The sequence below is a fragment of the Gambusia affinis genome, linkage group LG08 (assembly GCF_019740435.1).
Source record: "Gambusia affinis linkage group LG08, SWU_Gaff_1.0, whole genome shotgun sequence".
NCBI classification, from domain to species: Eukaryota; Metazoa; Chordata; class Actinopteri; order Cyprinodontiformes; family Poeciliidae; genus Gambusia; species Gambusia affinis.
In genome coordinates, this window is record NC_057875.1 from 25,910,223 (window position 1) to 25,937,708 (window position 27,486).

General features: G+C 43.0%; 1 protein-coding gene across 3 annotated transcripts in view; it reads right to left on the reverse strand.

Moving 5' to 3' along the window:
- Nucleotides 1-26,975, reverse strand: part of LOC122835676 (protein inscuteable homolog) — a 72,539-nt gene extending 45,564 nt beyond the window's left edge. Inside the window, exon 1 of one of the 3 annotated variants that reach the window (XM_044124913.1) lies at nucleotides 22,386-22,432. The gene's annotated coding sequence lies outside the window, so the exon portion shown is untranslated. Of the gene's footprint in view, nucleotides 1-2,499; nucleotides 2,917-22,385; nucleotides 22,433-26,640 lie in introns of those variants that run through there. The other 2 variants (XM_044124912.1, XM_044124911.1) reach the window with 2 other exon arrangements.
- Between the last annotated feature and the right edge of the window lie 511 nt (nucleotides 26,976-27,486).

Sequence of the window (27,486 nt, forward strand, 5' to 3'; positions counted from 1 at the left end):
TGTCTGTCTGCCCGGATTTCCAAACTTCCGGTAAAACATTTACATATTCCTGCAGTCATGAATGTGATTTTAGACCTTACAAAAAGTGCCTTGTAGAGCTAAGCTTGCTATGGGATATTTATGTACAGTATATATCTGCGTCTGTAGATGCGTTGCTCCCTGATGGAGGATAAAAAAAAAAAGCTTGCCGACGATGACTATCTTGTTTTTAGCTGTCAAAGTAACGTGCTAAATCTTAAATGTAGGCATAAAATAAAAGAAAACGGGACTCTTTGTAATTTAAATGAGCTAATCAACCACTGCTGTTTTCAGACGATCACTTATTAATAATCACAAAATAAACACCAAGCCTGGAGATATAGCAGTGCAATCGACTGAACGTCCTGTTCTTTGCGAGGAAAACACCAGTGGCGCTGTTGTCAGTCAGTTTCTATGGCAACGGGTCTGCGTGTAGAGTAGCCGGCACAGAGAGCGAGAAGAAAGGAGAGGTTTTGAGTTGTTCTTAAATAAAAACATTTATGTTAATTTATGACTGCACTGAAGACATGTAAACCTCTGGCTCAAATGTTACACAGAAAACCCTGAAGTTGAACTTTTAACAAAATCAAGACCACATTCCCATCGACTACAGACGGCTCAGGGCTGAAAGTAACAGAAAGTTTCCTGACCATCTTGGCAGTAATAACAGTAGTATTTTTTTTTTTTTTTTTTTTTTGTCCCAAACATTTCTTTTTATGTCCCGGCTGAAACCTGAGATTCCCCAGGGGGTCCCCCCCTTTAGGTTGCCTTGGTGAACATGTGGTTTGTAGGTAAGTCAAACAAAGGACACCTCTGTCTGAGTCACATGCTGAGGGTAATAACAACCCCTCATAGACTTATATGTAGGAACAATCGCTAGGTGTGTTCTGAGATGTACTGAAGCATATCTGTAGAAAGAACTGAAATGTCTTTACATCATTGTTTCCATGTTTCTGTCACTTACAGTTAAAATTGAGCATCTATTGAATTGTTTGTCATTTATTGTAAAAAAAAACCTATTACCATGATGAAAAATGTTCATTTATAACTGGTTCTATTCATTACAGTTAATTATGTTAAGAAAAAAAAACAAAAATGAAATTTTATTTTTTACCACTTTCTTCTTTATTTGTTCCACGAGACAGTCAATAAATATTAGTGCATTAGGAGACATAATTAAATGCAGGTGCTGTGTGCAGTTAGGTTACGTAAATAAAGAAGAAGTAGATGGGTCTTTGAAAATCATAATTATCATCATTATCACAACAGCACCACAAAATATCACAATAAAACTCCCGGCTCACCCCTACTGATAGTACAACACTGATGTTTCAGATAACTTTTTTAATTTGTAGAACCACGGGGTTCTCTGGCGAAAAGATACATTATTCAGCTGTTTGTTGCAAAATTATGCCAATACAGCATATCGGAGGATTTTTCATTTACGTACTTTATTCTTCACCTCGTCTTAGATGTTTGAAGACATTGAACAGGCAGATTTTTCCCCAAATTATTTGAAGTTACAATCTACTAAAAAAAAATCCACGAACACCAGGAAGAAACAGCCCAAACATTCTTAGTTAAGACCTACCCTGGTAAAAACCGGTTGTTTGGGCCTACGCTGCGCTTCGTCCAGAGGGCCTGGACGCTCGGCTATTGAGAAGCAATGGCGTGGACTCTGTTGAGGTTTTAAATTTTACCCAATGTATGGTTTCATGAAGCTTATGGGATATTGACTGCACTGTAAACAAGCATCCTGCACTGCAAAGAGACAAGTTCCAAACCAACGTCTATTAATGTTAATTCAATATTTTGTCACTTTCCTCAAGTAATGACCTAGGTCTTTTTTTTTTCCAACAGTGAATCATTTTTGTTTTTGTTTTTTTTTTTCATAAGAAATAGGTGGTGTATTTTTTGTTTGTTTTTATCCCAAAATCACCTTTGGAAAAAAAAAATTACTCCAGGAAGGTCACAGTTTTGAACACGTGACTGAACAACTTCGTTAACTTCCTCTGCTGCCGTTGCTAAAACTGCAGGCAAACTACAATTCAAACACAGCTCAGAAAATTAACGTGATGGTTAACAACATCTCCTTCTCTTCCCAAATTGGCCCCGTCAAAAACTTCACTGGAGGAATCAAAGTAAGAGTAAGAACAGACTGTCTATGAAAACATGGACATGGGAATTCAATAACGAGGCGAAGTAAGAGCCTATTTTCTCTTATTTCCCTTCTTCTGTTCCACAAAACTTGCCATATCACTTTATAAAAAATAAAAAAAAAGTTCAGTCTTCCTTATATAAGCTGTGGTAAAATAGAATAGCTCCAGTTAAAACCACCGAATGAATACAAAAACTGATTTACAGAAAACAAAATACCACAGTACTTGTGGTATTTTGCTTCAAATACCACAAGTCGAACAAAGAAAGTCGAACAAAGAAATCAAACATTGTGGAGCAGGAGGAACAAGTAAAACCACTCACCATTTCTTAAGAGGTCAGAGCTAGCAAGAATTAGCGTGGTGGAGTTCTAGATGAAGTGAGAGCTGTGATACTCCTGAGTCTTCAGCGGCCCTTATTATGTTTCACGTAGTTTGGATTTATTTCGATGCAGCTCTTGTTCAAAACGCTACGTGTCCCATCGTTCACCTGACACTCCAGCTAACTCTGACTACGAGAGTTGCCTTTGGGTGCCTTGTTTTATAGAAGGCGGACACCCTGCGGACTGGAGTCTCAATAACGCCGTCCTCGTCTCATTCGGCTGGAGACTGGATTCACAGGGGAAGACAGCGGTTGCAGTCTCACCACAGAGCTGTCATGTGGGGACAAAAAGAGAGCGAGAACGGCACTGTATGATTGCCTGGGTGGGAACAAGCTGGAAGATGGTTGTGCTGAGCCATGGAGTCAGCATTCCCATCCCACACATGAAGTGGGTTAGCTCAAAGTGGGGCCTTGTGCTTGGACAGAGAAAGCCACACAGCTTATAACGCCCGATAGCTTTAATACTCGGTGAGTCAACTCAAGTTTCCCCTCATTTATCACAAAACTGACAAACAGTGGATTGAATGTCTACATTGAATTGCTACTATTTCAGAATGTGATGGAAAAAGATTTGAAGAGAACGCAGAATTACGAAACGACCCGGATTAATCGAATGACTCAAGTAAGCTGAAAATAAACAAAAAGTAAGGTTTTGTCAGCTAATACACACTTGGCCTAATCAAAAAATGTAACGCTGTTTCACAAAACGATGCACTGTACAAAGGCTACTACTGCTTTATTACAATAATTTTGTAGAAACCTTCAGAGTACATAATTTTTGTGTCCAGACACAACAACCTTGCCACTATCTTAATACAGCTAAATGCAGAGCATTCCTCAGATAACACTGGCATGGAAAACCTATTTTAAGTGACAGCTGGTGTTTTCAGGCAGTGTGGGATGTGTGTCTCAGCGTTTGCCCTGTGATGAACTTTTGATCCTGGTGGGACTTTCCCCCTGGTCTTGACTGTGTACTAACCAAACCTCATGGAAATCAGACACGGGCAGGTTTCTGGTTACCAAGGTTTTAAAATGTTATGGTTCAAAAACTAAAACATTTCCTGTTACAGTGCTCCTACAGTTTAAAGTGTTTTTTACTGGGATGTAAAAAAAAAAAAAAGGAAAGTAATTTCCTCCCAGCCTATTCTGGATTTTAGCAAGACAGAAACCGTATAAAAGTCCTTGATTGACTGGGAGAACAGCGATACCTTCCTGTGGTAGCTGATGTTTCAAATGCACTTCAACCGAAGCGAGACCTAGGTTTTTAGACAAGCCACAGTTCACGTTCTTGGCCCGCATCGGAGTTCGATTACGGATTTACTCCTTTCCAAACCAACCGGACTTCCTACCCCAACAAATTAGTTTGATTAAAGTGGACTAAACAGGACTGGTGTGACACACAGGGAGCAGAAAACTAGAAACCAAATACAGAGGAACGAACCAGAATGGTAAGATCTTTCCAACACTAATGAACACAGAGAAATGAACTGTATATGACAAGATTCTTCAAACAATAAAGAACTTTGAAGTGATCAAAGACACAAGCATTAATGAAGCCCAAACACCCAAGGATTTTAAGTTTGCAACATGTTTGGTTCTCTTTATGTTCTTGTTTCCCCCCCCCCACAACACATTATGCGGTGGCCGCATTTAATTTGTTTAAATTAGATGTTGGTACTTAGAAACTGATACCAACAGAAAGTCACTTGGCTCACATACATGAGCTTTAATATAAAATAGACAAATACTTAAAAAAAAAAAAAGTGAAATACTTTGTGTCATATTTAACAATTTTCCATTGTAATGAGATTATGTCGGAAATAGTTTTTCTCTGATTACAAATTTTAGCCATATCAATATTACCTCACTATCCTTTGTAACATTATAAATTGCAAAATCAGTCCAAGGGCCACAAGTGGCCCCTCGGCCGCATTTTAAACCTCTGGTTTAAGCCAAACAGGACCATGAAGTGTTAGATTTTTTTTCACATCTGACTGTGCGTAGATATTCATCTCACCTGAATATAGGGACCAAAAGAGTAAAATGCGTATTTGTCGTTTCTGATAACAGCTGTTAAAAAAAAAAAAAGAAAGAAAATTGACATCTTCCACAGTTCTTCCCACGTTCTGCTAATGACCAGGTCCAGAACCCGGTGTAAACCCGGGCAGCTCCCATTCTGTGTCCACATCACCCCGGATGGAAACATAAATTTGAAGACACACAACAGCACATTCTGCTAAAGCTGTAGCTCAGGTTGGCTAATGATAGAAAAATAATGTCAACATCCTGACACGTCTCAGGGAGGATGATGGGCCTCGGTGGCGTCACGGGTTTCAACGAGGCACGCTATGATGTCAGGAATAAAATGTGTGGGAGGACGGAGACGCTGCATTCTTCCTTTTCCCCCCATGTATTTTTAAAACAATAAGAGGGCAAGTTTGGAAAGGGAAGTGGTGGTGGGGGAGAATAATAATAATAAAAAAAAAGTTAAAGGAAGTGGAAATGTGGAGAAGATGACAGCCGGAGATGGACTGTGGATTCTTACAGGTAAGAAAAAAAGCGACACAAACCCTCTTGTCACTTACGGTTCTTCAGAATGGGGAGTTTTTGACTGGAAAAGTTTCAGAAAACTTCAGAAAAATGTCTTATTTGATTGCAGAAATGTAGAGATTTTAGAGTTTCGTTTTAATCAGCTACGGTCTCTTTGGGTTTGCAGTGATAAACAGTACAGTTATACGCCGATCAGGCATAACATTACAAATACAATTTCCTGTTGCTTCTGTGAGTAAACACCACAACGCTGATGAACTCTTGTTTGAAAGCAGATTTCAAATCGCTCGATGCTCAAAACAAAGACAAAAAAAAAGTGAATGTGCAGGAGTTTCACTCTCTGGTAAAGACACAGTTGTTTTCATTACTGGACAAAGCATTCTTCCCGGTTTCCTTCAGCCTGTTTCGATGAGAAATGAAGCTGTCAGGGGTTATCAAAAGTTTGCAGACGGATACACTAGCAGCAACATTCTTCTAGCTGTCATTTTGTGCAGATGTGTTGAGGAAAAATGTAAAAAAATAACAGGTGATACAAGTCAGTCTGACTGGCTCTAAATCTCGTTTTGAAGTACGAAGAAGCTGAATCTCTTTCACCTTCTTTCTCCGGCCTCCACGGACCCAGTGAGAGTTTATTGGCGCTTAAAATGTTCTCTAAGCAGACTACCCGACAGCACAGCCGCACTTTCGCTCCCTTCCACTCCTGCCCCTCATGCCTTCTCACTCTGATATTAGCTTGGGTCCTAAAGAAAACCAAAATGTTCTCGAGTTTTGCAAGAAGCAATATCTTGAGCAATAGGCTTTAAGTGTATTTAGAAAAGAACTGGAAAAGTAATTTTGTGTAATTTGCGGGGGGAAAGCATGCATCCTTTATCCAAGCTGACATCAGATATTTGAGAAGTTATAATAAAAGCCTTCTAAAACACTTTACCAGACATTAGAGGATGTTTTTTTTAGCATGTCACAATTACTTTCTAAAGTTTCTGCATGCATGAATATTGAAATTTATGAAAACCTCAAGATGTTCCTTTTTAGAAAAATTCCTGGCTGCACTAATGTCCATGTAAGGCCAGACCCGGTGCTGTCTGTTCGGGTCGGCTAGCATTCTTTCCCTTTGCATAATGTGGAAGTTAAATACTATGCTTTCATAGCGTTTCTAGGCAACCCGTGGACGCAGATGAGATCACAGGGGTTAAGTTGCACCCACACACACACACAAGCACACACACACAGGCACACATTCATGTATAAACTTACAGCTTCATTCATGGTTTAGCATTAAGTCACCCTGCAAAATGTTGCACTAATACATGTGGGCTGGGACTGCTCCTGTATCACTTTAAAGGGCCTGTATTATGGATTTTCCAGGCACACAGAACCATTTTATAGATATGACGAACGTTATTATTTACATCCGGAAATTTCCCGCATGTGTACAACGCTGGAGGGCAAAAAGACGATTCCGTTACTTGCCATCCATAGCCGATCTGCTGTAGTAGAACAATTCAGTTGACAAAATGAAACCTGGAGATGTACGTGTAATTAATTCAGGGGAAAATAATGCTGAAAAATGACTGAAGAATAACTCAAAGCCACTTGCATTCTTTTTACTCACTCTCTGCGTCGGCTACGCTACACACAGACCTGTTGCTATAGCAACGGACTGACGACAGCTCCGGTAGTGCATCGGGATGCAACACCAATAAACACGCAAACCTTTCCCACACCAAGAACAACATTTAGTCCGTTACAGAATCATGATTCCTGAGATTGTCTGAACACAGCGGTGGTTGATTAGTGAATTTAAACACCTTCTCTGCTCATGATCTGTCAGAGAGTTGATCTGTGGGATGCCTTTTTTTTTTTTTTCAATTGAACCAAAACGCACAAAATTCTGCACCTCAGCTACGTGGTAAGGTTGTCAAAGTCAAGCTAGCATAATTAACCTACTTCTCACTCCCTTGCTATTTTTAAAACTTCTTCCTGATTGGTGAAAAGTGATACCGTTGGACCTTGTTATGTAGTTGTAGCAATATTTGTAGCAAAGCAGTGTACCCCTTTTCTCTCATACATTTAAGATTTAGCGCATGATGTTGACACCTTGACAGCTAAATCCAACATAAACAGCATAAGATCCCGCCCTCCAGAACAAAGCTGGAGGGCGGGATCTTAGGCATGTGATGTCACCCTGCAATGTGTCTACACCACAACAACGTAACTGTTGCTTTCAGTCGTTATAAAAATGCTGTTTATATAAAACATAGCTTGAGAAAATTCACTTTGTGATATAACGCCTTGAAATTAGGCCTTTGTCTCTTTAAGAAACTCCTGCTCTTTCAGGAAGTCATCACAATATGGCTCCTCTATTAACCCTTTAGCAACGTTTTCACCAGCACTGCACTGAGAAGATGCATAGTTGATTTTACATAACACTGTCCCTTTAAGATAAGAGTAATGACAGCAGTTCCCCGAGGCACCCAGTGAACGCAGTAAGGATTACATTCAGCTGTGCAAATAACTTTACCGCCTTACCACAAGTCTGCTAATGTGAACACCCCATCTTCTCGCTTCTTTATAGCAAGCTATAAAAATTACTCATAACTCGGATTTTCCAAAAGGCAAAGGAAAAAATAAGATAGCGGCTCCATTACCTCACGAGAGATCCAACGTCTCCAGTTTTACACCACGACAATTATCCAAATGCTTTTGAAGTTTCCCAATTTCATCTACAGTTAGCTGAATAAATAAATAAATGAATTAAAAAAGGCTAGACTTGGTGAGAAGAAAAAAAAAAAAAAAACAACAACACGCACAACTAACTAGAGAGTTTCAGAGTGAATGTGTTGGTCTGGGGCGGGGAACTCAAACAGTAAAAACAGAGCAGAACGAGATCCAGTCTGGAGGAGAGAAGAGGACCCAGCAGGCACCTGACACCCGAGCAGTGAGCAAGCAAAACATCAGGAGCTGCTAAATAATGAATAAGCTAAGCTCGTAAAGAAGCCCCAACACACACACACGTATACACACCACATGGTGAACAGCGAGTCAGACAGACATAATTGAAGGTAGGCTTACATTGTGGTAAGGTAAAAACAGGGTATGTAACTATAATCAGTCAAAGCCTCTTGACACACGTTGCTAACTTTATAGTCTGTCATCCCTATGAAGCCTTCTCACATTCAACTACATTTTGTAAAGTTTTCATTTCACTTAAGTTTTGGTCCAATACTAAATAAATTACAAATCATATCAGATGAGGCTGGTTATTTGGAAGAAAAATTACAATTCTGTGTGGTATGCAAAATGGCAAGATTGATGGGTGTGACTGCAACCACACCCAAACCATACACATAGTTTCACTGACAGAGCATTCCTCGAGGCAAGAAAGCGAAGAAAGTCCAATCAGTGATGAAGAGAAGTCAGTTTTAAGAAACCCAAGTATAGGAAAGAGGAGATTATTCCTCTGAAGCAGCAGTGGAGTCCCCACAGCGCTGCTATAACCATGTTTTGTTGTTTTACAGCCACAAATGGCAATGGATGTTACATGACAGATCAATACTAACTAGAGGATTAAAATCAAAATCTGTCCATTTGCTCTCAGAATAGAAAGAAACTTTCAAATAGGGTTACATTATAGAACAGCATCCCAATCTCTGTTATAGAGCTCTGTTCAGTCCATCATTCACAATGTGAATGCTGTAGTACAAATACAAATGTACAAATGCCTGGCTGTTCACCCAAATTGAGCATTAATGAGAGAAGATGCAAAGAGGCCTTTGGTATTTCTGGAGGAGGTGCAAAGATCCACAGCCCAGATAGGAAAACATGCTGACAGGACTTTTAGTCATGGACTCCATAAATTTAAGGGTGTTCTCAAACCTGATAATCATATACATAGACTTAGCTCGATTCGGAACCAAAATTGAAACATTTGTGTTAAGCAAACTGTTCCACCTCCTCGCCTGTGGTGGCGCTGCATCAAGTATTACTCAATGGTACAACCTAAAAATCTCTGAAGAAGACACTGAGCGCAACTTCCTTCTTCACAAAATGTGAACAAAAAGTTTGTGTCATCAGATTTTAACGTTGTTGGATTTCTCTTGTCTTTGGCAAACCTTTTTTTCCTCTAACTTAAGACTCACTTGTTTACTTTGGTTGTATTTACCAAGAATGCCCTACACTACAGTTTACTTTCTGTCAGCGATCTCCTGTCAGCTAAGCTTTTGAACCGCACCAGACTTCACTTTAACCTAGCCAAGACCCACGTTTGTAGGTGGACTTTTTTGGTTCGCATCAGAGTTCGATTGTGCGTTCACACCTCCCCAAACGAACCTGACTTTCTATTTTATTTTTCTCCCCACCAGGGGGTCTTTTTGTGGGCTCTAGTGTCCCTTATATGACAGTAGGCTAACAGGAAAAGAGGAGGGAGAGGGGGGAAGACATGCGGCAAACGTCACCGAGTCGGGGAATCGAACCCGCGACGGCCGCGTCGAGGACTCAAGGCCTCCAAATGTGGGTCGCGCTATCCCCTATGCCACCACAGCACGCCCAAACCTGACTTTCTAGGCAAATGAACTAGAGTCTGATTAAAGCGGACTAAACAGGGCTGGTGTGAATTCAGAAAAAGTAACAAATAGAAAGCCTTAAGAAGTGCTGGCAACGTTTGGGAGCTTTCTCCAGGAAATAAAGATGCTCTGGTAATATGAGACCAAAACAGAACTTTTTCCACTCCATGTAAAGTGCTGTAGCACCATCATGGTTTGGGAATGTTTCTGTATGTACATATGCAACCTTTATTTAACCGGGTCTCAATGAGGCTAAAAAGCTCTTTTTTCAAGTGGGACCTGGCCAAGACTGACAATCAGAAAAACCTTCAGCAGGGAAGCTGCTTAGCAATGGAAGAAAACTCGTAGATGTTAAAACGTCGGACTGGAGTTGACGTTCACCTTGCTGCTTCAACTGAATGAGCCTGAACACACCATCTCCATGTGGGTCTGTTAGCGGTTGTAAAGGAAAGTATGAAAACGTAAATGACCATTTTTGTCTATTTTTTATGAGACGACAACTTAAATTTAAGATTCAAAATAAACTAACAATGGTGTGTAAACTATGGAACATTCCGTATCTAAAAATGATCATAATTACAAGACCAAAAACACAGTGGAGCAAAACCCTTATGCTTTGTTTTGTTTTGTTTTTATAGACTCTAGCGATTGTAATGCCAAGCATCACACATCCATTGCAACAAACCTGATATGGGGTTTAGCTTTTTCCAACTTTCACAACAAAGCAGAACAATCAGGCTCTGCGGATGGGTATGCACAGCAGTGCATACACAGAACCATGAAAGAGTGCCGAACTCTCCAAGCTGCTTGACTGGAGCTACTCAAACGCAGCGTAATATCGCAATAAAACCACACGACACAGGGGAAAACTCCATAAAGCAGCAACTGAACAACTATGTTGCACCAGTTTTCAGAGTCAGTAAAAACACTCCGGCTCCTCCAGACTGAAGGGAGCGCGGACATAAAATGGCATATTGCTCGGATGAAAATGTTTTATCAATACAAAAGGAGTTACAGACTGACGGCATTGGATCGCACCACGACTGTTGGCAGGCTCAGCAGGAACGTGCTGTTTTCTGGAATTGTCGTGAATTACGTGGGCGAGCTTTTGAAGTTTGACCCAACATTTGACCCTGTATTTCAGGCAGGTCATACACCTGCTTGTGGTCTCACAGTAGACCAGGGGTGTCAAACTCCAGTCCTGAAGGGCCGCTGTCCTGCAGCTTTTAGATGAGCCTCTGCTGCACCACACCTGAATAGAATAATTAAGGCTCTGGAGAACTGGTCTACACAAGGTGGAGGTAATTAAGCCATTTCATTCCAGTGTTTTGTACCTGTGGCACATCTAAAAACTGCAGGACTGGACACCTCGAGTTTGGCACCCCTTTGAGTAGACGGTCTCTACGTGGTTGCTATGCAGCTAGCTATTTTTTTTTCTATTTGACATAGTATCACTGCTGCATCTCTGGTAGAGACGGGACCTACGGCTTCGAGAAGGGAACCAATTCTTCAGGATCCGTTCACCTCAAAGACCCGTTCAAATTTAGAAGATGTAAATTTTTCTAAGAACTGAGCCATTTAATCTGTGGTATTTACTTTAATTGTTTTTGTGAGGGAAGTTCACAAAAAGTCAAATCATCTGTGTTAAGTAAATAACCGCAGTATGTTCCTACAGCAAAACATAATTTCATAAAATATAAAACACCAAAATAAAAATGTCAAATTCTCATGCAGTTTTTGTTTTATAAAAGTCTTGTGTGTGTTGATAACATTTTAGCAGAAACAGAAAGTCTCTTTTGCGCAACTAAATGTAACAGAAGTTGCCACTGGCACAAACCACGAAGAAGAAGACGGCAGGAAGTAGTTGAAGGATGATGGTGTGGCAAGTTTTTTAAAGACTTGTCACATGAAGAAACTTATTCATGTGCAATTTTAATTGTATTTCTTTTTTAACGGAATTGCAAAATTGTGGATTTTTTTTAACTTTGGCAAAATATTGACAAAATTTTGCAGGTACTGTGCCGTGTCAGATGCCCTGCGTATGAGTTGCTGCTCACGCGTGGCTATGACTTAAAGGATTAATCCTGCATTAGACCCAGAGATTATTGATTTGAGTGGCTGGCTCGTGTGTTCAGAAATGGGCTTCAGAGTGAAATGATCTTAGTTTCTACAACCAGGGCAACTCCTCCCAGGTCAACCCTGCAGCTGTTTGACATTAAGAGGTGGGAGTATGTCAGGTTGGCTGCGTCTGTGTGTGGATTTAAAGTCGCAGAGAAAGGAACACTAAGAATCATGGGTGGAGGGTATTCGTCCTGCCCAGATCTTTCCTCCAGGGTGGGACTTTTCCTTTGACTGACCACTGATTTAAAGGCGCAGGACTAATGGGAGTCACATGCACTCAACATGATAAGTAAATATCAGCACGGTATGCAAGAAATGTTCCGTACGTGCGGGCAGAGCGCACACGTGGCGTTTTAAAAAAAATCAAACAATTTCTGTGCTTTTCTTTGCTCTTTGGGTATAAAAAGCAAACACTGGAGAAAGTTTTCTGCATAATTAGACCCAGAAAACAGTCTGCCAAGTCTCATTTAAGATAGCATATCCAGAGAAATGGCTCGGTGTATGCGGCTTCGTAATGAGTTTAACACTCAGAAGGACTTACGTTAACAAAGGATCTTTTTATGTAGCAGTTCAAGTGTTTTTGCTCATGTTTACTGGTCATCAACTGTAGACGGATGATGAAGGTTGCTGGGCTTTTATCTACTGTTAATCCAAAGGACACACACAAACACTATAACATCTGAGTTATTTTTTTCCCTCAGATGAGTGAACGGGAATCAAGCTGTTTTAACCAAACTTTGGGTTGAAATTTGTGACTCAGTGTTTTTTTAACGTTAAAGAATATACAAGGAACCTCATGATTCTTTCCAAACCAATCGGATTGAAGTTTCTTATCAAAAACAAGAAATGGAAAAATGTTACAATTAGGCTGTATAATAATGGTAATGTCAGCTGATTGTGTTGGACGGGTTGACTTAGAAATTAGGCTATGTGAAGTTATAAACAATAATATTTCCTTTGTCTTTGTTGGAATGATGTCATGTTGGAAACCAAAATAAATCTATGAAGTGGTCGACCCTAACAGTATAGTCAGACTCTTTGTTTCAGCTGACTAGCGATTTATAACAACTTCAATTAAAAATGTGACGGATCGCAGCTCCAGCTCTGCCAAGAACAGAGTCAACTTTAAGGTTTTAGCATCAGAATGAAAGATGTTGCCATGTATATTTTTTCTAGCTGAAGATGTCTGCTGAACATACTGACAGCCAAGATCAAAGGTTAAAGAGTTAAGCCTGCTTTTCCTACTTCACTCTTATCGCAAAATATGCTTTCTTTCCTTTTTGCACATATTAGATAAACACACTTCATATTTTTTACATGTTGAGAGACGATTTCTTTTCTCTCTCATTCTTTTCTTACAGTGGATGAAGTTATGAGGAACAGAGGCTTCCAGTCAAATAAACCAATGAAAGGTTAAACCAACAGAAAACAACACTAGATGAGAAAAGTATGGAGGAAGCAGAAGAAGTAGTCCCTTAAAACTCCATCAGGTGCTCTCAATGGACATTTTCAAAAGGACGGGGGGAGCGGAGGGGAGTGACGACCTTTCAATCTGTGGAGGAAATCTCACAACAAACAAAAGCTGAGAAGAACTAAAGCTCCAATTTCCTCTTGTGCTCTTCCCAGTGAACCACAACAAGGCCTACGGAGCAAATACAGTAGATAGCGATCGCATCAAAGACAGATAAGAAGACTGGAGCTCAATACGCCATGACCTGCCGGCAATTAGTTGATGCAGATAGGAAGAAAAGAACTGAGTAAAGAAAGAGGTCAGGACAGAGAAAGGCTTTGGTCCAACGCTGAGATCCTACCAGTTTGATTTGGATCGATCTCCCAGTTCTTTGGTGGCTCCCATACTGGTACACACCCACACAAAAATTTATACCTGCACTCTTGTAATTGGGTTTCCTTCTTTGAGGAGTCATCACTGAGTCATGGATGCTGTCACAGGGTTGTCAACGGTCGTTATCAGTAAAGCACCATCCAATATGCACGACATCGATGAATGTGAAACGTCAGTATAGAGTTTTAAATGTATGGCTTCACGGCACGATGTGACGATGAAGAACAATCCGACTTTCATCTGATGAGTCCATGCATAAGGTTAAGCTAAAAACCATTTCCCAAATTTTCTACTTAAAAAAATAAAAATTTAAGAATATAGACAATGACAATGCATCGTTTTTGAAGTACAGAAATCATAACTCAAGCCTTCTTGGGGAAGTCTCAACAAGCATTGTAGATCAAGCTGTTGGTAGATGACCATTCATAGAGAATTTTGTGTTTCCTGATCTTACAATCCAAATGTCTGTAACGATCAGAGCTGAGGACCCGAAATTTCAGTCAGACACAAAGTTAAAGAAACAAGCCTTTAATGAGGAATCAGGATATGGGACCGGCAACCCCCAGTAACAGGACAGGAGCTTCTTCTAGAGGTGTAGTGGGAGGGAAAAACACAGTCTAGGTAGCTTGTGACAACAAGCAGTCCCTTGGGGTTGATCTGGGAGAGGGGTCAGGATGAAAAGGCAGTAAGAGGTAACTTATCTGAGGAACAGGCGAAGATCAGTGGTCAGGGTACAGCAAAGGGTCCAGCACGTGCAGGCAATTTCAGGTGGACAAATCCAGGGGCGAGGCAGAGGCAGAAGTCAAAAAGCAGAAACAGGGTCACGTCCGGAAACCAGAATCCAGTAGAAAATCCGACAAGGGCTAGACAGGGCAGTAAACTCCGAGAGGCAAAAACGTGGTCAAGATCGTGGTCAGGTACAGAGGAAACGCTGGATATCTACTCACACAAAGGCTTTCAAAAATCTGGCACCGTCTGCCTGCCTGAGAGCTGAATATAACTGCTGGTGAACAGGTGGATGACATGAGCCTGATTGTGCAGCAGCATGCAGGTGAGCCAGATGAGCTGATTGGAGAGGTAAGGGCTGAGGAGGAAAACAAAGCAGGCAGATGGGCCAGAACACATGACAGTACCCCCCTCCTAAGGTCCGGCTCCCGACGGACCTCTAGGTTGGTCAGGGTGGCGGCGGTGGAAGTCCCTCAGGAGGGTCTTGTCAATGACAAAACGTCCAGGAATCCAGGTCCGTTCCTCTGGTCCATAGCCTTCCCAATCAACCAGGTAGTGGAGGCCACGTCCCCTCCTCCTGGACCGGAGGATGCGGCGAACCGTGTAGATGGGGTCTCCATCCAGGAACCGGGCGGGAGGAGGGGGCCTGGAGGCGGGCTCAAGACGAGGCACGGTGTAGGGCTTGACCCGGGACACATGGAATGTAGGGTGAATTCTCATGGAACGGGGCAGCTGTAGGCGGATCGCTACCGGGTTCACAATCTTTGAGATTGGGAAGGGACCAATGAAACGAGGTGCCAACTTCCGACTCTCCACCCGTAGGGGGAGATCCTTGGAAGACAGCCAGACCTTCTGGCCAACCTGGTAGGTTGGTGCAGGAACCCGACGCCGATTGGCAGACCTGGATTGCACCTCTGATGTCTTGATCATGGCTTTCCTTGCCCTTCTCCAAACCCGTTGGCACCTCATGGCCGCAGCATGAGCAGAGGGTACTTTAGCCTCCCTCTCCTGAATAGTGAACACTGGTGGCTGGAACCCGTGGACAATGTAGAAGGGTGAAAGACCAGTGGAGCTTGAGGGAAGAGCATTTAAGGCCTGTTCCACCCATGGCAGGTTGTGTGACCACCTTGTGGGGTCAGCGTCACAAAGGATACGGAGTTTGGTCTCAATCTCCTGGTTAGCCCTCTCGGTCTGTCCATCAGTCTGGGGATGGAAACCTGACGACAAACTGACGGATATGCCAAGCATGGCACAAAACTCCTTCCAAAAGCGAGAGACGAACTGAGGTCCCCTGTCTGAGACAATGTCCGTAGGGAGCCCATGGAGGCGGAACACCTCCTGTGCCAAAATCTCCCCCATCTCCTTTGCAGAAGGGAGTGTCTTGAGGGGGACCAGATGGACCATCTTAGAGAATCTGTCAATGACGGTTAACAAGACAGTGAAACCATTAGAAACAGGCAAACCAGTGACAAAGTCCATGGCAATGTGTGACCAAGGGCGGATGGGATGGGAAGGGGGCAGCAGTCCTGAGGGTGGGCGCCGAGATGACTTGGCTTGACAGCATTGATGACAGGCCGTAATGAATTCCTTAACATCCTTGGTTAGGGAGCTCCACCAGAATTGAGACTGAACAATCTGTAAGGTTTTACTGATGCCTGGATGACAAAACAGACGGGACTTATGGCAGAACTTGAGTACCTTGGGAACCAGGTGTTCTGGGACAAACAGTCTGTCCGAGGGGCATGAGGCTGGAACCAGTAGGTCTTGAGTCGCCTCCCTGACCTCCTTCTCCAGCTCCAACATGGTCACCGTCAGCCTTACTGAGTCAGGGAGGATGAAACCTTCTGCACCACTCGCCCTCAAATCAGAGGATTCACAAATTCTTGACAAGGCATCTGGTTTTGTGTTTCTGGTCCCAGGTCTGTAAGAGAGCGCAAAATTAAACCGTCCAAAAAACAAAGCCCACCTCGCTTGTCTGGGATTGAGTCGTTTTGCTGCCTTCAAGTACTCCAGGTTCTTGTGGTCTGTCCAAACGAGAAATGGGTCTTTGGCCCCCTCCAGCCAGTGTCTCCATTCCTCAAGGGCTAACTTAACAGCCAACAGTTCTCTTTCCCCCACATCATAGTTACATTCAGCGCTGGATAAAGTCCTAGAAAAGAAAGCACAAGGATGAATCCGACCATCAGAGGTTCTCTGACTAAGGACAGCACCTACCCCAGTGCTAGAAGCATCGACCTCCACAATGAACTGCCTTGCAGGGTCAGGGGACCGAAGAATAGGAGCAGTGGTGAACCGGGACTTCAGTTTAGTGAAGGCCTCATCTGCCTGTTTGCTCCACGTAAACTGGACCTTGGACGAGGTGATGGCATGAAGTGGAGATGCTACTTGGCTATAGTTGCGAATGAAGCGCCGGTAAAAGTTTGCAAATCCAAGAAATCTCTGCAACTGTTTGCGGTCAGTGGGCGTGGGCCATTCTACAACAGCTGAAATCTTAGAGGGATCCATGATCACCTTGTCGGGTGAGATTATGTAGCCCAGAAAAGAGGTGGTAGTAGTGTGAAACTCACATTTCTCCGCCTTAACAAAAAGGTGATTCTGGAGAAGACGAAGAAGAACAGATCGAACATGGCACTTGTGGGAATCCAGGTCCCGAGAGTAGATAAGAATGTCATCCAGGTAGACAAATACAAACTGCCCAACCATATCCCTCAAGACATCATTGACCAGAGCTTGGAAGACCGCTGGTGCATTGGTTAACCCGAAAGGCATGACCAAATACTCATAATGACCAGTGGGGGTGTTGAATGCGGTCTTCCATTCATCTCCTTCTCTGATGCGAACAAGATGGTATGCATTGCGCAAGTCTAACTTTGTGAAAAACTTGGCTCCCTGAATCTGATCAAAAGCCGAATTCATGAGGGGAAGAGGATACCGATTCTTAACTGTAATGGCATTAAGGCCCCTGTAATCTATACATGGCCTTAGAGACCCATCCTTCTTGCCAACAAAAAAAAACCCTGCACCAGCAGGAGATGAGGATGGCCGAATGATTCCAGCCTTGAGGGAGTCCTCGACATATCTCCTCATTGCCTCGTTCTCGGGAGCAGACAGTGAATATAAACGCCCTTTAGGGGGTGACGTACCTGGAAGGAGCTCAATGGCACAATCGTAGGGCCTATGAAAGGGAAGCGCAGTGGCCCGGGACTTATTGAACACCTCCTTCAGGTCATGGTAATCAGATGGCACCCTGGATAAGTCAGGGTAAGTCTCCTCAATGGCATTGTCTGGAACAGAAGGGGTGCAAGCGGAAAGCAAACAAGTGGCAGAGCAGGACTTTGACCAGCCCAAGATCTCCTTGGCCTGCCAGTCGATGTGAGGGTTGTGTTTCTTAAGCCATGAGGCCCCCAAAACAATGGGTAGTTGTGGTGATTGGATAATAATAAAAACAATCTCCTCCTTATGATTACCCCCAAGCGTCAGACTGACCTTTTCTGTGATGAGGTGGGACCGGCTAATAGGATGTCCATCCAAAGCCAGAACATTATGGATCGATGGAGTAGTGAGGAGTTTGATATTTAGGCCCTTGGCAAAAGACTCATCCATAAACTCAGTATCAGCTCCTGAGTCAATGAAGACTGATACCTGGTGGGGATGGAGGAGACCACAATGTTAGCAGAGAAAGAAAATGATGAGGAGATGGACCAAATACTATGGCTCAGTAGCTCTCTCCTCTCATCTACTGAGCCTGACCTTTTAACGGACATTTGGCAGCCATGTGACCCTTGCCTCCGCAATAAAAACATAAATTAAACTGCCTTCTGCGAGAACGTTCCTCCATGGAAATCTTTGTTCTCCCCAGCTGCATCGGCTCAGGATCTGGTGCTTCAGCTGAGGGAGGAAGCTTGGTGCTTCGGAACGGGGCCCGAGTAGCAGAATGGAGCAGATGAGCCCCTCTGTGACGCCTCCCTTCTCCTCTCAGTGAGACGAAGATCTATCCTAGTTGCCAAGTCCTCAAGGTCCTTGAGAGATTTAGGATAATCTCGAGTGGCCAACTCATCCTTGATATCTTCACTAAGACCTTGCATGAACACATCCATTAATGCCTCCTGATTCCAGTTACTGTCAGCAGATAACAAGTGAAAGTCAATGATATAAGAAGCCACGCTCTTACTTCCCTGTTTTAAGGAAAGTAGGCCCCTAGCTGCCTCTCTCTCAGGGAGGATGGGGTCAAAAACCCTAATCAGTTCCTTAGAAAATGCAGAGTAGGTCAAACAGGAAACTGATTCATTCTGCCATTCTGCTGTACCCCACTGTTTGGCCTTGCCGGACAAAAGTGAGATCACAAAAGCTACTCTTGAACGTTCAGTAGGGAAAGAGGAGGGCTGCAGCTCGAAGTGAATCTCACACTGCGTGAGAAAAGCACGACACTGGTCAGAGTCTCCCTTGAACAGCTCAGGAGGGGTCAGACGAGGCTCCTTAACAGCAGCAGGCTGGAACGCAGGGCCCATCGGAGCTGGCTGGGGAGGGGCCTGTGGTTGTGCCTGCTCATGAGAAGGAGACATGTCACGAAGCATGGTAATGATTTCATTCATGCCCGCATTAAGCCGATTAATTGAATCGTCAACATTGGTGCGCCACTGTTGTGCTGACGAAGAGTCCATCTTTAATGGCCAGATTTTTCTGTAACGATCAGAGCTGAGGACCCGAAATTTCAGTCAGACACAAAGTTAAAGAAACAAGCCTTTAATGAGGAATCAGGATATGGGACCGGCAACCCCCAGTAACAGGACAGGAGCTTCTTCTAGAGGTGTAGTGGGAGGGAAAAACACAGTCTAGGTAGCTTGTGACAACAAGCAGTCCCTTGGGGTTGATCTGGGAGAGGGGTCAGGATGAAAAGGCAGTAAGAGGTAACTTATCTGAGGAACAGGCGAAGATCAGTGGTCAGGGTACAGCAAAGGGTCCAGCACGTGCAGGCAATTTCAGGTGGACAAATCCAGGGGCGAGGCAGAGGCAGAAGTCAAAAAGCAGAAACAGGGTCACGTCCGGAAACCAGAATCCAGTAGAAAATCCGACAAGGGCTAGACAGGGCAGTAAACTCCGAGAGGCAAAAACGTGGTCAAGATCGTGGTCAGGTACAGAGGAAACGCTGGATATCTACTCACACAAAGGCTTTCAGAAATCTGGCACCGTCTGCCTGCCTGAGGGCTGAATATAACTGCTGGTGAACAGGTGGATGACATGAGCCTGATTGTGCAGCAGCATGCAGGTGAGCCAGATGAGCTGATTGGAGAGGTAAGGGCTGAGGAGGAAAACAAAGCAGGCAGATGGGCCAGAACACATGACAATGTCCTTGAAACTAGACTAGAACCGGAAGACTTGAGTGCTCTGGAAAGTTGATACCACAAGAACAACAACAAAAAAAGGTCTTTAATCGAATTTGTTTCTAAGCCGTTCAGTGATTCACAAACTAACAAAAGTATTTTAAAATCTATTCTCTAAACTACAGGGATCCAGTGGAAGGTCTTTAGAAATTGGGTGATGCGCTCTATCTTCATGGTTCTAGTGAGAACGTGAGGAGCTGCATTCTGAATCAGCTGCAGCTAAAGGTTTTAATTATTTTTATTTTATTTTAGGGAGACCTGTGAAGACACTGTTGCAGTAATCAGTGCGACTAAAGATAAACACATGGATGAGTTCCTCTAGATCTTGTTTGGAATGTTATTCCTTTCCTCCAAGAAATGTTCATCAGGTGTCAGAAGGCCGACTTTGTAGCTGTTTTTATGTGTCTTTGTGTGTTCAGGTCTGACTCTGTCACCACACCCAGATTATGGGCCTGATCGCTGGTTTCTAGCTGTCATAACCAAAGCTGTGTGCTGACAACAGATTGTTCTTTTTTAGGTCCAAATATAACAACTTCATTTTTGTTTTTGTTCAGCTGGAGAAAGTTATGGCGTCTCCACAAGTTGATTTGTCCTCAGTGTCTGTTCAGTGTCTGGATGGGTTCCGCATCACCTGTTGACATTGTAATGTACAGCTGAACGTCATCTGCATAGTTATGGCAGCTATTATCAGCTTAGCTTTTTGATAAAAGGTGCAAAATGCTTTGGAACAGATTTTTCTTGAAGCATCTTTATATTTGGATCGTGTCATCTCACCATCTTTGCAAGCTAGTCACCTAGTGCCCTCTCCTAAAAATAATCCCAGCTATTTGATGGTCCTACCACCATGCTTCACTGGAGAGATGGTGTTAACCAGGTGTTGAACAGTCACCTGGTTAACACCATCTCTGGTGTTCAGGTCATAAACCCGTATTTGGAATTAATCATACCTGATTAATTTGAATAAAATACAAACTCACAGGGTTGTTTTTGTTTCCTGTCAGGACAGCCAACCTTTCACACTGCATGTCACCCAACGATAGCTGAAAACTCTTAACTGCTAACCCCACTAACTATTGTTTACTTGTGAAAACGATAAACAAAGGAATAAAATACATATCCTGAGCCCTGAAGGTGAATTAAGTTGTTGTTAAGGACACCAACATTGACACGGCAGTAAATGTGTTTGCCAGTGACTTCTCCAAACCAGACTTGCGGCACCAAGACCTGCTTCCTGTTTCCAGCTTTAGCTGTGGTCAGACACTTCTCGTCCCACCCTCAGTGACAGCCATTGCTCATCATTGACAGCCCTCCCTACTCTCTTAATGTCACAGGACAATGAGAGCGGGGGCGAGACTGTGGAGAGGCAGGCGTTTTATAGCAGGAAACCCCAGTGTTCCCCACCCCATGGATGGAGGACCTAATTAAACAGCATGTCAAGCACAGCCAGGGCCCCACCTGCCTGTGGTGGTTGGAGTTAAACTGTGGCACGCCCTCCCCGGCTCGGCACCAGGAGGCGCACAGGAGAACGCAGCGAAGAAAGTCACAGATTTAAACCCAAGTCAGCCACGCGTCATTAGACAAAAAATAAAGTCCTGGGCTTTGATCACAGCAGACTGTAATTTGCTCATATGAACTGAACTGTTGCAATAAGTTTAATCTTGAGAAATACATAATGCTGAAGTTGCACTTCGGGTTGAGGAAGGTGTTTTTTGATTTGAAAACACTACACCTCTTGGGAAGGTCTAGGATAATTTGCGAGGAAAAATTGCATCACTTTCACTTACATTGCCACTGTACACTTTGCGTTATTTGAGTAGGACAATATACTTCTGCAGTGCTTTTTAAAAGTATTCAGACCTCTTGAGCTTTTTAGCATTTGTTGTGATAAAACCACAAGAATTTAATCTGTTGAGTAGAAGGAAAATGATATACGGTTTTTGCTTTATGTTCACAAATTAATATCAGAAAAGTGTGGTGTGCATTAGTATTCAACCCCAATGAGTTAATAATACATTGTTGAATTACCTTTCACTTACAGCCCAAAGACTTTCAGTTTCTACTAACTGTTGAATACTTTGTCATAGGGCAGCACAATAAATCGTGAACGTATCATCATCGTCATTATCAGTGTTTGCAATCTTCAAATCACAAATGACTGTTTGGAGTGCAATACTTGTTGGCTAGTATGGTTTACGAGTTCTGATGTTGCACTTGTCATGCTAATCCAATTGTTAGCCAGTCCAATAGAATCACATAACAGAAAAATCTCATACGGGACACAAATGGCAAAAATTAAAAACAGATTAAAAACAGCAGAAAGATGCAAAATACACCTTGTATTATTATGTAATTTCCAGTGATGTTACAACTCTGATTAATATGTATATGTTGTCTGTTGTGGTTTCTCAGTTTTGTTTTCTCTCTTTCTGCAGGTTTAGGTCTTAGATGTCAACATTGAAGTTCTCTCTATGCTTATTTCTCACTCCTTCTTCTACATCCTTTCCTTCTAAACCTGTTCCCCACCTTTCTCCTTTTCTTTTCTCATTGCTTTTTTGTCTCTCTGTCCGTCACATTTGAAATAAATGCAAAAGGATTTCTAAAGCAGCTTCATAGCGTTATAGTATGTAACTAGAGCACATTCCTCACCTCCTTTAGAGACAATAGTTCAATCAGAAATCCTCCCAGGTGGACGGTCATGTCTCGGTAAGGTCGCCATTGCACCAAACTCCGTCCATTGTTGCATGATGGATTGAGAATTGCATTAGACTGTCGTTTTATAAACTAACCCTGCCTGAAACCTTACCACTTCTGAACTTCATGATTCTGTTTGTTGACTGAAGCTCTCAAACATCCGTTAGTTTATCCCATAAAATCCCAATAGAAAAACAACGTCAAGTTCGAGGTCTGTCCAACTGCGTCTAGAGGAATACTTGCCTCCGGACTCTAAACCACCAAACATCTAGACAAGCACAACCAAAAGAAAGGACTAAGCTCGGTTTTTTTTTTTGCTTTGTTTTTGTTTTTTAGTCAGGACCTCCTTCTTCTGAGGCTTCAGAGCCGTCCGTCACATCACTGATCTGAGGAACAACAACGGTGACAAATGATTCACATGTATTGTTTTTTTCTTTTTTTGTCCTACTGGTACGTCTTCTGTTTGGTCCTTTGTGTTGCTGTGTGACAAACAGTGACATAGTGACAACATGACTTGTAGCACCCCAGAGATGCCTGCGATCCCAGTTCGCCGTGGTGTTGATTGGCCTCTCATGCAGTGAACAAAAAACCAGAGGAATTAAAAGACTATAAAAATATATTACAAAAACATCACGCATTTGGAAACTTTTCCTAACAAGTCCATCTTGATCTTTTTATTTGTCTCCCGCTGCCAAACTCAAATTTTTCCGCTCACCACAGTGCCACACAGACAGGCCGTCGTAAAGATGCATGCCGACTGTGTTGTTGTTATTACTTTCAGACTCCCAGAAATCTTTGTTGTTTTTACGCCACCTCAACTTTCATCACTCCTACACAAACCAGATCAGCCACTTTCCAAACTTTTTACATTTTTTTTTTTTTTGCTACCGTGGCGCTCGGCCTCCACATGACTCAGAACAAAAACATAAAATATTTTCCACTTGAGAGAGACGTGCGAAAACTTGAGGGGGCCGTTTATCTGCCATTTGATGCCCTCAAATCACAACGGAGGGCAAGGTGAAGGGATGACAGCAGTACTTTTATAATGTGAGCAGGAGAACCTGAAGTAATAAGTCAAATACATCCATCTGTTCCCCATATGAGTGTAATCTCTGCTGAGCTGCTGTTTAAAAAGAGGACTTCATCAGCTGCAGCAGTTTCGACTGAGACAGAAAACCTCAAATAACTGGACTTTTGATGGAAATATTTCGCTGCATCTTTGAAGCAAAGCATGGCCAAGTCAACGGATATGTCATGTTGTCACTATGTCACAAAGACAATCACTTACTACAAACAAGGACTGGGATATAAAAAGAGAGCCAAGCCAAATTATTTTAGGAATTTCAAAGAACAGTTCACATGTGTAAAGTTAAAGGAACACCTGGACACGGGTGGAAGAGGAAACCATCAGCAGAACACCGTCACCAAAGAGCTTTTGAGGGACATGCCACACCTGTCATGTTTTGGACTTGAAATTACGGGAAACGTCACTGTGCAGTGCTACCGTGAGATATTTACAGGAAAATAATAATACGGGGTAAAAACACTGTAGTTTCCCGACCAAAACGGGAGACTTGACTGGTATGGGATATGCTGAAACTCCCCCCCCCCCCCCATGCACCCAATGCCCTCAGTATTGTGTTTTTCGGTCAGATATCACGGGAGAAAAAGTTATGTCATCTGTCCGAAAGCTGGAGTGTTGGTGTCGCTGGACCCTCAAACTGGACCATGATCCCCAATCATAGTCCGAGATACAACAGTGGCCATCATAAATACCTGATCCGAACTCTGTTGAAGGTTTCTGGTGGGGCTTTTTAAAAAGTTGCAAGATGCAGACAAACCCAGGAATATCAATGAACTGGAGGTCTTTGCTTATGGATTAAGATTCATCAGGAACGCCGTCAGAAATTAATTTCTGGCTATAAATCAGACATCATTAGAGCACTTTTAGAGCAAAAGCACTCTAATAAGAGTCAGATGTCCTTGTTGCTATATAGTTTTCACACTCAGTTTTATGCTTAGTTTGTAGTTAGGTTAGTTTTGTTACGCTGTTTAAGCTGTTTTTCTTTAAAGGAGCAGTGTTATGAAATTTATTTTCAAGATATACATCATGTTGTATTGTTTTCCTCTCAACAAAACATACCTGGAGTGTTGCTTTGACTGTTTTATGCATGTTTGATAAATCATTGAATCTCCATGGCAACCATTCAGCCGTGCAAAACAGCGTAGCCCCGCCTTCGAGGACAAAGCTCAACGTCAGCAGCTGTAGTTTCCAAGCTTCTGAGCTCCACAGAGCAGCCCTCCCTCACTATCCACCCACCCTGCTCCTTCAGACTAGACAGCAGCAATTAGCAAACACCTGGTGAGACTGTGCATCTGCTGAGCTCATTATATAAGCTACTTCTCTGTGCAATGTTGGTAAAATAACATGCAGTGGAGTGGCTGATGCACTTAACAGGGATGCTAATGCACGTTGGACGGTAAGTAGCAGTTCCCAGAGAAAAACTACACAGAAAATGTAAACTCTAGAAAGAAAGGATTTAAACTCAGGATCATTTTGGTGAATAGCAGCCATCCTAATAACAGTTTCCTTAAGCTCCAAAATACATTACGACTCAGTCTCCTGAAGGCGTTGCACAACTGTGGCTAAAGCTCTAAAACCTTCAAACTAAAACAGTCTTTATTTTAAGATAATTGCCCCTATGCATCATGCTCATTTTTGTCTCTCTTCCATTACACTTCTCATCACCAACGGCAACTGCGAATTATTTCTCATGGAAGCTGTGCAGAGCTGACTACATGTCAGGTTGTGACACACCGACGAACACAGAGAGGGAACCCAACGTAACAGTTAGCAATCAGAGAAACTCAAAAGTTTAAAACAAACCTGACAAGTTCAAAATGTTTGTCCAGAAATAAGTCTGGTATCAATAACTCGTTTGGATGGATATCTGGCCATTTAATAAAAAAGAAAAAAAGAACACCACTTTATTGGAGACTGTTTTGCTTTAACGTATTCACAGCAGCCTTTCTAACTCTGGTTTATTTTTGGCTCCATGCACTGCTATGATAATCATGATCTGTTGTAGATTATAGAAAATGGTGAGGAGATGGCCCAGCTGAATGAAATAATCAAGTGCTGACACACAAAATGTGGTGAGCTTGAAGGGGGAGGCTGGGCAGCAGAGCTGTTAGCCAAGCAGCTAACAGTTCTCGTGTTTAGGAGGCAGCTACGCTCTGCTACATTCAGGATAGATTTGAAAGAGCAAGAAGTACATGTGGCGCATGTGCACTTGTTTTTTAACATTTCCATAGCAACGTTTATGAATCCAACAGGCATGTATCAGCAGTGCCGCCGGGAACTGATTATCATCACTTCGGCGTAATGAAATCAGTTGGTCTGCCTCTGATCAGTGCTAAAAGCCAAAAGAGTCATAAAAGTTGCGGAGAATATCACTCATCGACCAGCTCAACAGTCGGTTCCCATGGATACTGAACTCAGGCTGCAGAAGAGACATTGTTGGGCAATTAGCAATGCTTATTTCTTAGACAAGTGCCCAAAGAAATGTGACAAATGAAGGAGGATTTTACTTCACAAAGGAATAGTTGTGGCTAGTCTGCCACACGTTTACCAATCTGGCATAAGCATCTTTGAGTGTCCTAAAAAGGAGTCTATAAGTTTGACGTATCGTTATTATTATTATGAGGTTAGAAACTTGCCTGTTAAGTTATTGTCCTGGGAATTTACCAGAGTGTTGCAGAGGATGCATTTTTGTGAAATCTGAAAGACTGCTGACACTTGTCAAACTTCACAGTTTACCATAGCAACTGGCTCCAGAGTGTCTGTACTGCGTTTCATAAATCAGGCGGCACCTGATGGAATATTCGGTGTCGTACCACTGACGTTTTACTCAAGCTATCAACAAGGCTTTGACTTTTAACTCAGCTTGGTCCAGTGTTTCTCAATTCCGGTCCTCATGCCCCCCTGCCCTGCATGTTTTAGGTGTTTCCCTTCTGCCACACACCAGGATTGAGCCTGTGGGTGATTAACAGGCTTCTGCAGCACTTGATGGTGGTGCAGTCATTTGAATCAGCTGTTCTGGAACAGAGGCACATCTAAAACATGCAGCGCAGGGGGGCCTGAGGACTGGAATTGAGAAGCACTGGCTTAGTCCAACAGTCTGCAAAACTGAAAGTTCACCAAACTCACCCATTGTCTTGGCTAGAGACTGAAAGGTAAGGTGTTCCCGCTGCGGTTCATAGTCAAGAGTTTGTGCTTCTGTCCGCGCGCTCACCGGGCCCTCTGTTCCCTCTGCTCACTTTTATCCGCTCTGACTCAAACTCTATTTCGCTCTGTCTCCTGCTTTAGAGCCCCAGCTGGCCCAACCACCACCAACGCCTGCCGGAGTGCAACTGAACGGAGTCTGAGCGCACAGCTGGCCTTATAGGTTTTTTCTTAAGGAGAAAAAGTCCACATCCCTCTGTCAGTCACAGCGGAGCATAGTTTCAGCTGGGCTGCCCTCCAAACAGACATGAAACTATTCTATTTCGGTCCGCCATATGAGCAGCGGTTCAGTTCAGAGGAGGGTGGTGGGGTGGGGGTAAGGTTCTGTGGCGGAGCATGTAATTGCAGAGTGACCTGTTATGGTGAGATGTAATTGCAGACTTCATCAGATGGAGAGAAGCTGCCAAAAAGACTAGGTAAAGAACTTTTAAATAATACTTTTGAAAAAAAAAGAAAAAAAAAAGAAAAGAAACAAAACAGACCACATAAATACACGAGGAGCTGGGTTCCAGATGTGGCAGCAATGGGAAGGGTGGGGAGAAGAAGAGGGAGGGACTGAAAAGAGAGTTAGATGAAGAAGAAGAAGAAGAAAAAAAACTGCCATGGCAGCAGAAAGAAATCCCAGTTCTGACACGGTGAAAGGGTGTTTTCCTTCCCAGGAGCTAGTCCCAGAAGATGGAAAAAAGGGGCGACGAGGGAAGGTAAGAGGATGTCGGGCTCGGCCCGGTGTTGTTTCTGGACCTTCACCACGACTGCTCCCGAGTGTCTGGT